The sequence below is a fragment of the Pseudophryne corroboree genome, unplaced genomic scaffold, assembly GCF_028390025.1.
Source record: "Pseudophryne corroboree isolate aPseCor3 unplaced genomic scaffold, aPseCor3.hap2 scaffold_677, whole genome shotgun sequence".
In the NCBI taxonomy this organism is placed as follows: Eukaryota; Metazoa; Chordata; class Amphibia; order Anura; family Myobatrachidae; genus Pseudophryne; species Pseudophryne corroboree.
The window spans coordinates 251,098-264,175 of NW_026970264.1; the positions used below are offsets into that span (position 1 = coordinate 251,098).

General features: G+C 46.4%; 1 protein-coding gene across 3 annotated transcripts in view; it reads right to left on the minus strand.

The window, feature by feature from the left end:
- ABTB2 (ankyrin repeat and BTB domain containing 2) overlaps window positions 1–13,078 on the minus strand; it is a 309,105-nt gene that overhangs the window by 244,263 nt on the left and 51,764 nt on the right. The window lies entirely within an intron of this gene.

Below are 13,078 nucleotides of genomic sequence, written 5' to 3' on the forward strand. Positions count from 1 at the left end.
TTGCCCAGTAGGCCTGGCAATGCAATATGTGGCGGTGCGACCCGTTAGGAAGGGGTCATGGCTATTGCATTACGACGGGCTGCCAGTGACGAAATACCAGTTTCGTTGGATGCCGAGTCGTTGTTTGGCGAGCGTGGGCCTCCCACCTGCTGCGTTCGGTACCCATTCCTTTAGAATAGGCGCGGCGACGTCGGCTGCTGCGGCGGGTTTCTCCAGAACTGAAATCCAGGAAGTCGTCAAGTTACAGACGATATATTCGCCCCGTTGCATGAGAGGTCGGATTGCGCTTGGTGCTTTGTTTTATTTGCATTGTATTATGTTGTTCCAGTTCTGTGAGTTATGGTCTTGTGCGTCTGTTCGTGTTTCCCCCTTTTTTATCCTACTCAGGGATTAGCTACTCGTCGTTGCTGGCATGAGTCGGCAGCGGGGGTCTGGAGTTATTTTGCGATTTTTTGCCTGACTTGACGGACTGAATTCTAATCTATAATTCGGCTAATCTGTTCTAATCAGAGTCCCTCAGCAGGTCTTTACGTTTCACCTCCAGCTGAGTTATTACATGTGTTTCCCATTTTATACCCCCCCCCCCCCCACCTCCCCCTCCCCTGTTTTAATTTTGTTTGATTTTATTTGAACTTCCCCTTTTGTGTGTCTATGTTCGCTTCAAATTGGCAACGAAACATGGTGCAGATCGGCTAGGCCGTGACTGCTGCAATAGCGAGAGCTAACGTTTTTTCTTTTGGCAGATCCTTCAGTGAAAGCAATTAGTGAAGCTTTTAGTAATCAATTTTACCCCTCTTTTCCCCTTCAGGTTGGTTTGAAGACAATTTGGCTATTTGGGTGGTTGGCCACTCTTATGTATACTGGGCAGCCAAGTTTGTGGCCTCGGAAGGGTCTCAGGCATTGCTTGGAGCACAGGGTGTCAGATGGCTTGGCTGGCGAGGAATGATGTGGGGTGAGCTGAAGAGTAGGCTAGTTAGTCAGGCCAGCAAGCATGGAGTCCCTAGGGTGTTGGTTGTCCATCTAGGTGGCAACGACCTGGGGAAGAGGACATCCTTGGATCTGCGGTGGGCCATGATACAGGATCTGGCAAGTGTGGCCGCAGTATGGACCAATTGTGTGTTGGTTTTTTCAATGATGGTGCCAAGGTTGTGTTGGAGGGGTGTGGCGGATGGGCGCCAGATTGATGAGGCCCGGAAAAAGGTGAACGGGGCGGTGGCAAAGTGGGTGCTGTCCCACGGAGGGAGGGTGGTTCGCCACCCTAGGATTCGGTTCAGAGACAGCCACCTTTTCCGGCCTGATGGAGTACATCTATCCAATGAGGGGATGATGTTTTTTCTGGAGGATCTAGGTTTCGTTTTGCAGGAGTTAGGGTAGGTTTATGGTGGCGGTGCGAAAGACTTTGGGGATGAGTCTTTCGCTGTTGGCGGAAAAGAACGGCAGTTTTGTATTTGTATGGAAAACTGTAGTGTTTTACAGTTTGGTGTGGTTTAGGTGCACTCACCTCCATCGACTTATGGCCGCTTGACCACCCATCCGGGAAGGCAGCGGCAGGGCACCCAGGAGCGGTGGGTAGTCACTGTGGGGGTTGAGTTGTCACCTATTACCGGTTTGTGATAGTTTTAGTAAATTTAGGATCGGTTCAAATGGTTAGTTATTTAAGGTTAATTTAGGTTAATTGAGCCGTTCTTTTGGCTGCCACCATATGCCGGCTGGATCGGCATATTAATTAATTCTCTATTACAGGTATGCTAATGGATAGGGACAAATAAATAGCTAGCAATTTTTCTGCCAAAATTCAAGTCTCCGTGTCTTTATTTCTGGTTCCAAGGTTATGAATGCTTTACTTTAAAAAAAAAAAGGGGGTCCACCAAATATCACTAGGATGTTTATATATTCTATTATTACTGTACCCGGGAGAGATGGGAGGGAGGTGGGAGGATGATTACACCCAGTGTCAGTCCTGGAGAATGGAGGCAATATATTATATTCTATTATTACTGTACCCGGGAGAGATGGGAGGGAGGTGGGGGGTGATTATTTACACCCAGTGTCAGTCCTGGAGAATGGAGGCAATATATTCTATTCTATTATTACTGTACCCGGGAGAGATGGGAGGGAGGTGGGGAGGATGATTATACCCAGTGTCAGTCCTGGAGAATGGAGGCAATATATTATATTCTATTATTACTGTACCCGGGAGAGATGGGAGGGAGGTGGGGGGGTGATTACACCCAGTGTCAGTCCTGGAGAATGGAGGCAATATATTATATTCTATTATTACTGTACCCGGGAGAGATGGGAGGGAGGTGGGGAGGGTGATTACACCCAGTGTCAGTCCTGGAGAATGGAGGCAATATATTATATTCTATTATTACTGTACCCGGGAGAGATGGGAGGGAGGTGGGGAGGATGATTACACCCAGTGTCAGTCCTGGAGAATGGAGACAATATATTCTATTCTATTATTACTGTACCCGGGAGAGATGGGAGGGAGGTGGGGAGGATGATTACACCCAGTGTCAGTCCTGGAGAATGGAGGCATTATATTATATTCTATTATTACTGTACCCGGGAGAGATGGGAGGGAGGTGGGGGGATGATTACACCCAGTGTCAGTCCTGGAGAATGGAGGCATTATATTATATTCTATTATTACTGTACCCGGGAGAGATGGGAGGGAGGTGGGAGGATGATTACACCCAGTGTCAGTCCTGGAGAATGGAGGTAATATATTACATTCTATTATTACTGTACCCGGGAGAGATGGGAGGGAGGTGGGAGGATGATTACACCCAGTGTCAGTCCTGGAGAATGGAGGCAATATATTATATTCTATTATTACTGTACCCGGGAGAGATGGGAGGGAGGTGGGGGGATGATTACACCCAGTGTCAGTCCTGGAGAATGGAGGCAATATATTATATTCTATTATTACTGTACCCGGGAGAGATGGGAGGGAGGTGGGGGGATGATTACACCCAGTGTCAGTCCTGGAGAATGGAGACAATATATTATATTCTATTATTACTGTACCCGGGAGAGATGGGAGGGAGGTGGGAGGATGATTACACCCAGTGTCAGTCCTGGAGAATGGAGGCATTATATTATATTCTATTATTACTGTACCCGGGAGAGATGGGAGGGAGGTGGGGAGGATGATTACACCCAGTGTCAGTCCTGGAGAATGGAGGCAATATATTATATTCTATTATTACTGTACCTGGGAGAGATGGGAGGGAGGTGGGGAGGATGATTACACCCAGTGTCAGTCCTGGAGAATGGGGGCATTATATTATATTCTATTATTACTGTACCCGGGAGAGATGGGAGGGAGGTGGGGTGATTACACCCAGTGTCAGTCCTAGAGAATGGAGGCATTATATTATATTCTATTATTACTGTACCCGGGAGAGATGGGAGGGAGGTGGGGGGGATGATTACACCCAGTGTCAGTCCTGGAGAATGGAGGCATTATATTATATTCTATTATTACTGTACCCGGGAGAGATGGGGAGGATGATTACACCCAGTGTCAGTCCTGGAGAATGGAGGCAATATATTATATTCTATTATTACTGTACCCGGGAGAGATGGGAAGGAGGTGGGGGGATGATTACACCCAGTGTCAGTCCTGGAGAATGGAGGTAATATATTATATTCTATTATTACTGTACCCGGGAGAGATGGGAGGGAGGTGGGGAGGATGATTACACCCAGTGTCAGTCCTGGAGAATGGAGGTAATATATTATATTCTATTATTACTGTACCCGGGAGAGATGGGAGGGAGGTGGGGGATGATTATACCCAGTGTCAGCCCTGGAGAATGGAGGCAATATATTATATTATATTATTACTGTACCCGGGAGAGATGGGAGGGAGGTGGGAGGGTGATTACACCCAGTGTCAGTCCTGGAGAATGGAGGCAATATATTATATTCTATTACTGTACCCGGGAGAGATGGGAGGGAGGTGGGAGGATGATTACACCCAGTGTCAGTCCTGGAGAATGTAGAGATGTGCACTTGAAATTTTTCGGGTTTTGTGTTTTGGGTTCGGTTCCGCGGCCGTGTTTTGGGTTCGACCGCGTTTTGGCAAAACCTCACCGAATTTTTTTGTAGGATTCGGGTGTGTTTTGGATTCGGGTGTTTTTTTCAAAAAACCCTAAAAAACAGCTTAAATCATAGAATTTGGGGGTCATTTTGATCCCAAAGTATTATTAACTTCAAAAACCATAATTTCCACTCATTTTCAGTCTATTCTGAATACCTCACACCTCACAATATTATTTTTAGTCCTAAAATTTGCACCGAGGTAGCTGTGTGAGTAAGATAAGCGACCCTAGTGGCCGACACAAACACCGGGCCCATCTAGGAGTGGCACTGCAGTGTCACGCAGGATGGCCCTTCCAAAAAACACTCCCCAAACAGCACATGACGCAAAGAAAAAAAGAGGCGCAATGAGGTAGCTGTGCGAGTAAGCTAAGCGACCCTAGTGGCCGACACAAACACCGGGCCCATCTAGGAGTGGCACTGCAGTGTCACGCAGGATGGCCCTTCCAAAAAACACTCCCCAAACAGCACATGACGCAAAGAAAAAAAAGAGGCGCAATGAGGTAGCTGTGTGAGTAAGATAAGCGACCCTAGTGGCCGACACAAACACCGGGCCCATCTAGGAGTGGCACTGCAGTGTCACGCAGGATGGCCCTTCCAAAAAACACTCCCCAAACAGCACATGACGCAAATAAAAATTAAAGAAAAAAGAGGTGCAAGATGGAATTGTCCTTGGGCCCTCCCACTCACCCTTATGTTGTATAAACAGGACATGCACACTTTAACCAACCCATCATTTCAGTGACAGGGTCTGCCACATGACTGTGACTGAAATGACGGGTTGGTTTGGACCCCCACCGAAAAAGAAGCAATTAATCTCTCCTTGCACAAACTGGCTCTACAGAGGCAAGATGTCCACCTCATCATCCTCCGATATATCACCGTGTACATCCCCCTCCTCACAGATTATCAATTCGTCCCCACTGGAATCCACCATCTCAGCTCCCTGTGTACTTTGTGGAGGCAATTGCTGCTGGTCAATGTCTCCGCGGAGGAATTGATTATAATTCATTTTAATGAACATCATCTTCTCCACATTTTCTGGATGTAACCTCGTACGCCGATTGCTGACAAGGTGAGCGGCGGCACTAAACACTCTTTCGGAGTACACACTTGTGGGAGGGCAACTTAGGTAGAATAAAGCCAGTTTGTGCAAGGGCCTCCAAATTGCCTCTTTTTCCTGCCAGTATAAGTACGGACTGTGTGACGTGCCTACTTGGATGCGGTCACTCATATAATCCTCCACCATTCTTTCAATGGGGAGAGAATCATATGCAGTGACAGTAGACGACATGTCCATAATCGTTGACCGGTCCTTCAGTCCGGACCAGATGTCAGCATCAGCAGTCGCTCCAGACTGCCCTGCATCACCGCCAGCGGGTGGGCTCGGAATTCTGAGCCTTTTCCTCGCACCCCCAGTTGCGGGAGAATGTGAAGGAGGAGATGTTGACAGGTCGCGTTCCGCTTGACTTGACAATTTTCTCACCAGCAGGTCTTTGAACCCCAGCAGACTTGTGTCTGCCGGAAAGAGAGATCCAAGGTAGGTTTTAAATCTAGGATCGGGCACGGTGGCCAAAATGTAGTGCTCTGATTTCAACAGATTGACCACCCGTGAATCCTTGTTAAGCGAATTAAGGGCTCCATCCACAAGTCCCACATGCCTAGCGGAATCGCTCCGTGTTAGCTCCTCCTTCAATGTCTCCAGCTTCTTCTGCAAAAGCCTGATGAGGGGAATGACCTGACTCAGGCTGGCAGTGTCTGAACTGACTTCACGTGTGGCAAGTTCAAAGGGCAGCAGAACCTTGCACAACGTTGAAATCATTCTCCACTGCGCTTGAGACAGGTGCATTCCACCTCCTATATCGTGCTGAATTGTATAGGCTTGAATGGCCTTTTGCTGCTCCTCCAACCTCTGAAGCATATATAGGGTTGAATTCCACCTCGTTACCACTTCTTGCTTCAGATGATGGCAGGGCAGGTTCAGGCGTTTTTGGTGTTGCTCCAGTCTTCTGTACGTGGTGCCTGTACGCCGAAAGTGTCCCGCAATTCTTCTGGCCACCGACAGCATCTCTTGCACGCCCCTGTCGTTTTTTAAAAAATTCTGCACCACCAAATTCAAGGTATGTGCAAAACATGGGACGTGCTGGAATTTGCCCAGATTTAATGCACACACAATATTGCTGGCGTTGTCCGATGCCACAAATCCACAGGAGAGTCCAATTGGGGTAAGCCATTCCGCGATGATCTTCCTCAGTTGCCGTAAGAGGTTTTCAGCTGTGTGCGTATTCTGGAAACCGGTGATACAAAGCGTAGCCTGCCTAGGAAAGAGTTGGCGTTTGCGAGATGCTGCTACTGGTGCCGCCGCTGTTCTTGCGGCGGGAGTCCATACATCTACCCAGTGGGCTGTCACAGTCATATAGTCCTGACCCTGCCCTGCTCCACTTGTCCACATGTCCGTGGTTAAGTGGACATTGGGTACAGCTGCATTTTTTAGGACACTGGTGACTCTTTTTCTGAGGTCTGTGTACATTTTCGGTATCGCCTGCCTAGAGAAATGGAACCTAGATGGTATTTGGTACCGGGGACACAGTACCTCCAACAAGTCTCTAGTTGGCTCTGCAGTAATGATGGATACCGGAACCACGTTTCTCACCACCCAGGATGCCAAGGCCTCAGTTATCTGCTTTGCAGCAGGATGACTGCTGTGATATTTCATCTTCCTCGCAAAGGACTGTTGGGCAGTCAATTGCTTGGTGGAAGTAGTAAAAGTGGTCTTACGATTTCCCCTCTGGGATGACCATCGACTCCCAGCAGCAACAACAGCATCGCCAGCAGCAGTAGGCGTTACACGCAAGGATGCATCGGAGGAATCCCAGGCAGGAGAGGAATCGTCAGAATTGCCAGTGACATGGCCTGCAGGACTATTGGCATTCCTGGGGAAGGAGGAAATTGACACTGAGGGAGTTGGTGGGGTGGTTTGCGTGAGCTTGGTTACAAGAGGAAGGGATTTACTGGTCAGTGGACTGCTTCCGCTGTCGCCCAAAGTTTTTGAACTTGTCACTGACTTATTATGAATGCGCTGCAGGTGACGTATAAGGGAGGATGTTCCGAGGTGGTTAACGTCCTTACCCCTACTTATTACAGCTTGACAAAGGCAACACACGGCTTGACACCTGTTGTCCGCATTTCTGTTGAAATACTTCCACACCGAAGAGCTGATTTTTTTGGTATTTTCACCAGGCATGTCAACGGCCATATTCCTCCCACGGACAACAGGTGTCTCCCCGGGTGCCTGACTTAAACAAACCACCTCACCATCAGAATCCTCCTTGTCAATTTCCTCCCCAGCGCCAGCAACACCCATATCCTCCTCATCCTGGTGTACTTCAACACTGACATCTTCAATCTGACTATCAGGAACTGGACTGCGGGTGCTCCTTCCAGCACTTGCAGGGGGCGTGCAAATGGTGGAAGGCGCATGCTCTTCACGTCCAGTGTTGGGAAGGTCAGGCATCGCAACCGACACAATTGGACTCTCCTTGTGGATTTGGGATTTCGAAGAACGCACAGTTCTTTGCGGTGCTTTTGCCAGCTTGAGTCTTTTCATTTTTCTAGCGAGAGGCTGAGTGCTTCCATCCTCATGTGAAGCTGAACCACTAGCCATGAACATAGGCCAGGGCCTCAGCCGTTCCTTGCCACTCCGTGTGGTAAATGGCATATTGGCAAGTTTACGCTTCTCCTCCGACAATTTTATTTTAGATTTTGGAGTCCTTTTTTTACTGATATTTGGTGTTTTGGATTTTACATGCTCTGTACTATGACATTGGGCATCGGCCTTGGCAGACGACGTTGCTGGCATTTCATCGTCTCGGCCATGACTAGTGGCAGCAGCTTCAGCACGAGGTGGAAGTGGATCTTGATCTTCCCCTAATTTTGGAACCTCAACATTTTTGTTCTCCATATTTTAATAGGCACAACTAAAAAGGCACCTCAGGTAAACAATGGAGATGGATGGATACTAGTATACTTATGGATGGACGAGCGACTGCCGACACAGAGGTAGCTACAGCCGTGGACTACCGTACTGTGTGTGCTGCTAATATAGACTGGATGATAATGAGATGAAATCAATATATATTATATCACACTAGTACTGCAGCCGGACAGGTAGATATATTTATTATGTAATGACTGATGACGGACCTGCTGGACACTGTCAGCTCAGCAGCACCGCAGTGTCAAAGTCAGAAAAATGTCTCTATGCACGTTGCCATATTTGCACCGTACACTGGTCCGCGCTGCGCATGCGTACGCTCTCCTGTGAAGGCGCATACCCGCAATAGCGTGCACTCGCAGGCGCGGTATGCATATTTACGGTAGAGTTTATGTAGTCGTAGCGTGCGACTCATTCGTTACAAATGTTCACAATTAATGTAGTTTGTAGATCATGGTCCCCTTGATAGATTCTGAAAGTTTGGTTAATATAGAAGGTCCCTGTTTAAAGGAATCCCTCCTTGTATTGTACGAAGGGTCTGACAGGAATCATACAGCAGTGTTTGGTACCCATCGGAAGAGTATTTAATTAGTAATATTCCGGTGTTGGTTTGGAGCGTATTAATCGCTCGTGCGAATAGTTATGGACATAAGAAGTTTATGTCCATTTCTATTATTTACACATACTCAGGTATGCGGCGGGAAACCCAGTTTCCCACCCACCTGAGCTGTTGGAAATCGTCACAGCCCACCTGTATGAATCACCCTATGACCTTTTGTTATGATGCAGGGCCGAATTCCTTCGGCCAATGGGATTGTAGGACCATGAGATTGCATTGTGTGTGGGGCATAAATAGGCAGGCCGACCACATCCAGCTCTCACTCTCTCATCAACGGTTATCTGCTGATAGCCGGGAGCTGGATATCGAGGCGCAGGCGATCATACCCTTTGTGCGTAAGTTTCTCTCCGTAATCATTGTCTTTCTGTGAGCCAATTTCTCTCATCTCTCTCTCTCTCTCTCTCTCTCTCTGTTCTGTTCTCTCATATCTCCCCTAGACTAGGCTAGTATTGTATTGTATTAGATAGTATTGTATTGTATTAGATAGTATTGTATTGTATTGCATTTAGGTCAGTGTAGTATTGTCTTTTTGTATTTATTGTTTAGTTCTGTGGTTAGGAAGTCTCTGTTATATTGTAGTGTATCATTTGTACTGTTATCCCCTTTTACAAATATATTAGATATAATACAGTTAATAGGCTTTGGAACCTAAACCAGTATCTGTGTATTTTCTATAGTGTTAAGTGTTCACTTGAGCGTCGGTGACGCTCAAGCAGCTTTGTAGTTAGTCAGGTTACACAAGGTTGCACTTACACCCTGTACTCACATTAAGGTATTCTTTGTATTTCTTTGGTATAAGGTTTAAACATTAAGGTATAGCGTTGTGAGCGTCTGCGCCGCTGGTGATCTCCTCGTGGTCTCGAGCGTCCGCTACGCCATAGCGAATCATTACTCTAGTCATAGCCAATAACGTGTCCTGTGATCACTGGGCCGTGAGCGAACGTGACGCTTGAGCGTCTCGCTTACTGCTGAGCGATCGTTACGCAAATAGCGTACCATTACGGTACTTCTTAAGTAAACAGCGTACAGTGTTCTTAGACTTCATAAAGGGTTGTTTATACGACAAAGGAATTTAGCATTGTCAATTGGGGACTCGTCCTATCCTTCTCATATCTGCACTAGGTAGATCAGCAGACATTATCCCCCAGCAAAGGGTGGGAGGTTGTCTCCCAGTGCTGACGGGATAAGCGTCTGCTTCGCTTAGATAAAGAGTGCTGAAGGAATCCGGGAACCGGAAGTAAGAACAAAACGCTTGTGTCTTTTAAAAACTGTTTTATTTCTCTTCTGTCTTGCGTATACACGCACGCATACATTTATCTGCATTTTCTGTTTCATTTTCGTATATCACTATTCCTGTTTGCCAAATTTTATAGTTGATAGAAAGTGCTAAAAAGAGATTTGCTGTTATTTCATAGTAGAGGTGATAGTTAAAGTATAGAACAAACACACGGTTTGTCTGAGATACAAGGCAGTCAGTGTGGATTGCGGTAGATGATCAGGGATCATTTACATTGATAAAAATAGAAATTGTGTTACGGTGGATCTTTATATTGCGTACACGTGTCGCTAACAGACTAGCGTACGCAATCCAAAGGCAGACGCACGCAGCGTACATTACGCAACGTAGCGTCTGGTTACGCCCACGTAGCTCGTCACGAAAAGTTGAATTAGCGCAAAGCGATAATTAGCGCAAAGCGATAAGTAACGCACAGCGGTAGATAACGCGAAGCGGTAAATAACGCAAATCTATTTTTGAAAAAAATCTGAAATTTAGTTTAACAGATCCTGCTCCTAATTGGTAACACTGCTGGCCTGAAGAAAAATTTCTGCGCAGAAATAGATATAGAAACAAAGTGTACATGTGTTGAGTGAGTGTGGTTTTGTATACATAAGTTTATACAACTTTAAGGTGGAACCAAAAGGAAAGCCGGGTACTCGTCAAGGGACATACGTGTAAGTGACATATACGGTGGCTAGGGAGGCATCCCTGGTTAAATAATATTTGAGCATTAGAGTATAGCGGACCATAAGGTAACAGACCAGGAGGTCACTAAGGTAACAGACCAGGAGGTCATTAAGGTAACAGACCAGGAGGTCATAAGGTAACAGGTAAAATAGACAAAGAGGTCCGCTATAAAAGTCCAGTGGCACAACGCCTGGGGTGTTGGTGCAGAACCCATATAGGCCATAAGCTCATGCTGAAGGAATCGCGGCCGGAAACATCGATTCCATTGATCTTTCAGTACATGACAAGTAGTGCTTGTGTACTGAACGATTGGACCGCACGTAATTGTGTGCAGTAGTTAGTAATCTGACCTAATACCATTAGAGTAAAGTGGTCACAAACGCTATTTGTACACTCTGACGTGATTTGTGTAATTTTTTATTTTTAAAGGGAAGTTCGCTGGTCACTCGGGAACTATCCAACAACCGATACTTGCTGGGGACTGGTAGGTCCAGCACGCCCCAGTAAATAAAGGTTCACAGGGGCCCTGGGTTGGGTACCGCAGCTCTGGTTACAGTTATTGCAGTACTGGCCAACGTGGGCGAGAAGTAAGTGGGGTACTTGGTAAACCGCCACCGCCGGCCTGCCCAGGACATCTTGGTTTGTTTGTAAGGGTTCGCTGAAAACCTTGAGATAAAGATCCAAGGAGGAATAAGCAACACCTGCAGATTATGGGGGCCATTTGTTCAGGTAGGGGGCGATCAACCTCGGTTCGGGTTGATTCAGGGAACCGGCCAGTCGGGTCGGCACGATATGTGATGTGTGAGAAATATGGAAATCACGCTGAAGTTTTATGTGATGAATGGGAGAGAATGACTGTACAAGACAGGGACAAATTCCCAAGAATAGGTAGCTTCAGTCCAGACGTGTTACAAAATTTAAGGAGGAGGATATGTCTCATTGACCCAACAAAGAGACAAAGTAAACATTATGATTATTTGCAGTTAGGGCAACAGGAAGGTGAATTACAAAGAGATTCAATTGACTTTTCTGAGAGGAGAGATAATGGCATCGGGGGAGGAGTTGATTGCGGAGAGAAAAGCACAAGGTTGAACAATAAAAACGCTCTTAGCAACTGTAGTATAGAGTATAAGAACAAGTGTAATAAATGTAACAATGATTATTGTAATACTGTTGAATGTACAACTATTAACCTATGCAAGTTGCATCCCATGTCAAACTTCCCCCAGGAATACACTCATGAAAGTGAGGCCAGAACAATGTCAGCACCTCTTCCGAAAGCCATCCTACAAGACACCCAGGTGGACGCGACCAAATTGGTAAAGGCAATAATCGAACCCTCTAACGGAGGGTCAGGTGAGGTCGTGTCCACAGGTACGTACAATGTTTCATGTCACGCACAAACAAATATACCCCAAAATGTAAGACCAACACAAGCTGATGTAACTGAGCTCGATCTGGCCAGGGTGATCTCAGTCCCCAATGGGAAGACTGACGATCAGGGAATCATTCCCGTCAAGGACAGTGCAATGCGCTGTCTCTGGTCCCGGACCGAATTGAGATCAATTATGTCTGAATTTCCTGATCCTAGGAAAAATCTAGCCAAATGTCAAAGGTTTATTAAAGAACTAGGAAACGCCACAGAACCCACCAACAAAGAGTGGCGGACAGTGCTGAGGGCATGTTTGCCCTCCAGGGTTGACCCTGAAAAATTCATTGCTGATTGTAAATTAAACACGGAGGTACCTTGTATGGAGGAACACAATCAGGAATGTATTAGGCAGATTAACCGACAGTTAGGAATATATTTCCCAGCTGCTGTCAAGTGGAATGACATTTTCTCCATAAGGCAAAACGAAAGGGAAAATGTTTCTAATTATTTCAATCGAGCACTGCAAATAATGGCTAGAAACACTGGGATCGCAGACATCAAGACAAATGCACAACATAAAGGAATAGCGGTTAAGGTATTGATGCATGGTTTAAAAGATGAATTAAAAACAAGGGTACAGACCACCAACCCAAACTGGAGAGATATCTCGGTGACCGCACTAAGAGAGGCCGTCATCAATCAGGATCAGAATATCACCAGATACAGAGAGTCACAAAGAGATAAGTTAATGGCAGCAAATATACAGGCCCAAACCACAAGACCACCCCAACAAAAGCCCCACACCCCTGCGAGAAATCCAGATATGGTAGTCTGTTACCATTGTCATAAAAAGGGACACATCGCCAGAGATTGTAGATCAAGAGAAAGACAACACCATAATCATAAAATCCCAGGAATCAGGGAAGTACAGGGGAAACGATTGATGATGATGAGCATCCGAGCGTTTGAGGAGGCATCAAATCAACCAAAACCTCAGGTCATTGACACATGGAGGAA